The sequence below is a fragment of the Hibiscus syriacus genome, unplaced genomic scaffold (genome assembly GCF_006381635.1).
Source record: "Hibiscus syriacus cultivar Baekdansim isolate YM2019G1 unplaced genomic scaffold, ASM638163v2 tig00112293_pilon, whole genome shotgun sequence".
Lineage (NCBI taxonomy): Eukaryota > Viridiplantae > Streptophyta > Magnoliopsida > Malvales > Malvaceae > Hibiscus > Hibiscus syriacus.
This window is the reverse complement of record NW_024063296.1, coordinates 3,654,161-3,660,160: the sequence shown is the minus strand read 5'-3', so window position 1 is coordinate 3,660,160 and position 6,000 is coordinate 3,654,161.

The following is a 6,000-nucleotide window of genomic DNA, read 5'->3' as shown; positions in this document are numbered from 1 at the left end:
GCCTGATAAAGGCGATTATACTATACAATAAAGGTTGAGTTGTCCCTCTAAGGCAATTGGTTAAACGCCCCGACTCATGGATAAGATTCAGCTCACCTAATAAAGGTGTTTACATATTGAGTTGTCCCTCTAGAGCAATTGTTTAAATGCCCCGGCTTTATAGATTCAGCTATCTAAACAATGGCAAATTTAAATAAGGAGTTTTCGGTAAAAATGGACTAAAGGAGTTAAGGAACACCTATTATAGTCAAATTCACACGAGCACTCAAGAATTTCATTTTTAGACCGATATTTCTGCACTACCTTTGTTAGAGAAGCTTACAAAACTTGAACAAACGGAAGATTTTAGAGAACCGAAATAGAAGGTCTAGTAATTCATAATGTTAGTTACGTCATTTTGTCCGCATCCAATTAAAATGCCAAACCAAAGAAAAAACATGTTGCAACAACCAAAAAAATACATTTTTTATGGCTAAATAGGAGGCCCACCTAAAGCCAACTCATCGATTTGAATATTTATAAAAGAGCTATAAATCTGAAAGCATTAAAAGAGCTATTGATTCCTTTGCTATTATTTGAATTCATGTTTATGATTTGATTCGATTGCGAGCCTGAATAAAAGGGCAATATTTTACATAATTCTTCTATTTTCATATCTTCTTTTTTCTCCTAAAATAAGAGAAAGGAAAAAAAACATTTTCAAACAGGACAATCTCAAATATGAAAGGTCTTTAAAAGACGAAGCCCGAGAAGAAAATGGGGCACGATCGATTCCAAGGACCAGATTGGCAGACAAAACGCGAGACTCCGTCCAAGGGATAAAACATAACTCATTCATATTGTATGCATCTTAGGCATACTTAAGAGCATCACATTTATCAATTTTTCACATACTAATGTTTTGTAGCTTTAGAGTTAAGTTTCAAATTCATGACGAAAGATACTCGATTTAAAAGCTCCTTTAAAGATCAATGGTGGTTGCTTGACTCAGCAGTGAGAAGCTACACCTCAACTAACTTCACATATCTATAGATCTCGGAATCAATTTCAGATGGGTTTGAGAGCCAATTCAGAACGAATCCAGATCAGCTTAACTCAATAGCAAGTAGCAAGTTTCCAGTTAACATTTTCAAGCCAGATTTCAATTCCACGATGGAAGATATCCAGCTGACAGAATTTATCAGTGGGCTTTCCCGTGAAGGGGAGTCATCCAAAAATCATGTTACTTGGTTCAGACTCGCTCAGAGGAACCACCTGAAGAATTATGACTGGCTTAGATCCGTGAATGAAAGTCATCTTTTAGAAACTATCGGCAACATAAATCAAGGCGATAAGGGTTATCTATCAGTTAAGGCCTTCGAGTTCGACTACGCTCAGCTCCAAGGCACACTATTTGCAACATAGCTCAAGGCAAGAATGGCTATTTGCCAACAAAAGACCTTCGAGTTTGACTACACTCGGCTCAAAGGAACATCATTTGTAGCATAACTTAAGGCTATAAGGGTTATCTGCCAAAGTCCTTCGAGTTCGATTATACTCAGCTCAGAGGCACCATCATTTGAAGCATAGCTTAAGTCGAGAAGGGCTATCTGCCAGCAAAAGACCTTCGAGTTCAACTACGTTCAGCTCCAAGGCACACCATTTGCAACATAGCTCAAGGCAAGAAAGGCTATTTGCTAACAAAAGACCTCGAGTTCGACTACGCTCATCTTAAAGGCACATCATTTGAAGCATAACTCAAGGCTAGAAGGGTTATCTACTAAAGACATTCGAGTTCGATTATACTCAGCTTAGAGGCACTATCATTTGTAGCATAGCTTAAATCGAGAAGGGTTATCTGCCAACAAAAGACCTTCGAGTTTGACTACGCTCAGCTCCAAAGCACATCATTTGTAACATAGCTTAAGTCGAGAAGGGTTATCTTCCAACCAAAGACCTTCGAGTTTGACTACAATCAGCTCCAAGGCACATCATTTGCAGCATAACTCAAGGCTAGAAGGGTTATCTGCCAAAGACCTTCGAGTTTGATTATACTCAGCTCAGAGGCACCATTATTTGCAGAATAGCTTAAGTCGAGAAGGGCTATCTGCCAACCAAAGACCTTCGAGTTTGACTACGCTCAGCTCCAAGGCACATCATTTGCAGTATAACTCAAGGCTAGAGGGGTTATCTGCTAAGAAAAGACCTTCGAGTTCGACTACGCTCAGCTTTAAGGTATATCATTTACAGCATAAATCAAGGCTAGAAAGGTTATCCGTCAACAAAACCTTCGAGTTCGATTACGCTCAACTCCAATGCACTGTTATTTGCAGCATATATTAAGTCGAGAAGGGCTATCTGCTAAAGACCTTCGAGTTCGATTACACTCAGCTCAAAGGCAAATCAAATTTACAACATAGCTCAAGGTAAGAAGAGCTATATGTCAACAAAATTGTCGAGTTCGATTCCCTTCAGCTCGATGACACATCAATCATACTATTGTCTAGTTGCAGTCGAGGTTTTCTAGTCGAGAACACTTGGGTTAGCCGTGCCTTAGTGATAAGAAACTGTTATCTGGCAACATAGCTTAAGTCGAGAAAAAATCTGTCAACGGAGACTTTCGAGTTCGATTTCATTCAGCTCGAGGGTCTGTCAACCACATGGTGGAATCAAAGAATTACTTTCTAGTCGAATTTTTAAACCAAGGTCTTTAAACCAAGAAGAAGACCGAATGGCAACGATAAGCCACCTTCCGATTCAAATTCTGAACTACGGCTTCAATTCCATATCATTTCAAGATGAACTCGACTTTGCGACGAATGCTGCAACTCGATAGGGAGTTATTCTTCAACTTCACCGAACGAAAATTTGTGTCTTTTTATCTTTGTCCTATTTTTCGTTCCACGAAAAAGGACAAAGAGGGGCAACTGTAGACACCCATTTTCGTCCATATTTTTATTTTATACATATATATATATAGTTTGCAAACGGTTTTTGAAAATACGTATATAATATATAGTTTTTTTAAAACATTTTTGAATATATATATTATACAGTTTTTAAAACATTTTTGAAAATTATATAAAATATAGTATTTAAAACATTTTAGAAAATATATATAATATATAGTTTTTAAAACATTTTTGAAAATATATATATTACAAAGTTTTTAAAACATTTTTGAAAATTATATAATATATAGTTTTTAAAACATTTTTGAAAATTATATAATATATAGTTTTTAAAACATTTTAGAAAATATATATAATATATAGTTTTTAAAACATTTTTGAAAATATATATATTACATAGTTTTTAAAACATTTTTGAAAATTATATAATATATAGTTTTAAAACATTTTAGAAAATATATATAATATATAGTTTTTAAAATTATTTTGAAAACTTATATAATATATAGTTTTTGAAAACATTTTTTAAAATTATATAATATATAGATTTTAAAATATTTTTGAAAAAATATATATTATATAGTGTTTTGGAAATAGTTTTTTTATGTATAATATATTATTATTATTTGTTTTTTTTTCCTTTTTCTATTTTATTATTATTAACATTTTTATTTTATTTTGTTTTGTTTATAGGTCCGATAAGGGTCCAATAGGTGCCCAACTTGGTTTGGGCCTAACCCAGCCTGATAGAGTTTAGGGTTTGCAAAACCCTAGTCATACAAGTCGGCGTCGCATGGAGGGGGTCAAAGGGCGCACGTGCCAATACACGTCATCAAAGCACACAAGAACAGTTGGCCGAGATCCCCGGGACTGAACCATCTCGGGGTATCCGGTCAAACAACAACCCACAGTGCACGAACGGCCAACACCCCAACCATTTTGGGGCCAAAAAAACAACCACAATGGGGCTATAAAAGCCCCCGGTGAGGCCATGCAAGGACACGCTTGAAGGGTGGAACAACAAGAACCATCAACAGATATCGAAAACCAACAAGCCATAAAAATACAGAATCGTCAAAAACCCAACATAACCAACGAGCCAAAATACCATCATCGAATCATAAAAACTATCAAAACAAATCCACAAAAACAGTCACAAAATAAAAACTATCAAGTAAAAACCCCGAAATGGTCGAGTGAAAAAGCAAGCACGCCGGAAAACCGAAGGGTCACCTGGGAAGGTAAAAAGCCGAAGTGTTTTCTTCAGATCTAGGCCGAGTGAGGCCATTTTGTGATAATTGGTGGCTAGATTTAGGGCTAAGGGAAAAAGGGATTTGAAAAGGGCTAGCTTGTGGGATTTCGGCCACCGTGGGTGGTGGTCGGGATGATTTCCGGTAGGCGGCTGATGGTGGAGTCCTCATCGGAGAGGGTGGTCGTGTTCTGGGAAGTAGAGATAATTTAGGTGAGGGAGGAAGTTAACAAATGAGGGAATGAGGGTTTTTTTTTGAGGAAATGTGGGATTTATACAAACCCGTCAGGCGACTCGTACCGTGACCCGACCCAGTTTAGGATCCGCGTGTTTTGGATAGAAATGGGGGAAATGCTTCATCTGGTCCTTCGTTGTTTTAAAGTCTTCAGTTTGCCCCGAATTCTCAATTATTATTTGATTTCCTATGAAATTGACCCTCGAATTTGGTTTTTATTTCAATTCAGTCCATTTTATTATTAATATATACATATAATTTTTCATATGCTTTTTGTTTATCGTTAGTATTATTATTATTCCTTTTCTTTTTCTTTTCTCATTTTATTTCTTCAATTTATTTTCATTTATTTTTTCGTTTATTTTATTCTATTTCATTTCTTCTCTTTTGATTTTGTTTCTTTTATTTAGTTTTTTTCCCATATTTTTCTTTGGTTTATTTAACATTTATTTATTATTTCTTAACTAACATTTTTTATCCTTTTTTTAGAGAAATCTTAATTGATCAAAGGTAAGCAATTCGAATCGGGTAGCTTAAATTTTAATTTAAGTTTTTAATTTTCACATTAAAAGACAACCGACAAATTAATTGGTACCGAAAGGGCGATTCAAGGGTGCTAATCCTTCCTTGACTATAACCGACTCCCGAACCCGACACATTTCTGGTAAAACGAAGATCAGGTAAGATGGTGTCCGACCCACCTAAATTCGTTTTAAGAAGGTGATTTCATAGATTTTCTCCCGAAAGGGTATTTACCTTAGTTTTAATATCAAAATATTAAAATTTACTTAATTTGAAATTGTTCAAATACTAAGAAGATATTCTTTTATATGAACGATCCTAATAATCACAATCTTATCACTTAGGATGTGATTCTCTAAATCCGCCACGGAAATGCATTTTCTTGGCTTGCAATTTATGAAAAAAAATAGTTAAGATTTGTATAAAATATTAAATAAAACTTTTTTAATAGAAGTTGTAAATTTTATTAGAAAAATAAAATATCTAAAACTATAATTTATGTTTATGTTCATAAACATAAATTAATCACATAATTAGGATATTTTCTTATAACAATTAATATAAAAATTAACAGTTTAAGATCATACAAGGATCATACCAAGAAAATGTTAAAAGTCTAACAAAAACAACCTGAACAAAATATAGATACAAACAAATGTGACTGCATCGGCAAACGAACAATAAAATGAGATAAAGCTAAAAAGTCATCGACAAGTCATAAACAAAATCAAGCGAAATGAACAAATTATTCATTAACACAAATCGTGTATCCAAATTCAATTCAAGTATCCAAAACATCAAATATCAACATGATAACAAATAAGTGTCATCTTGATCAGTTGTGATAATGTCAAATTCAACTCTGAAAAAATAATAAATTAAAACATCGGTCAAATAATAAAAAAATGTATTATAAAAACAAAAAATGTGTCATAAATATAAAATTATAAAAAAAATAACTAAAAAAAACTTATGATTTTCGGTGACCGACTACAAGCACTAAGGCAGGTGTTAGTGCTGGTTGCCTATCACCGATGTTACAAAAATTTAAAAAACTTAAGGGAGTGTTTGGTTCAGGTAATCTTGGATTACCGGGGGAATGG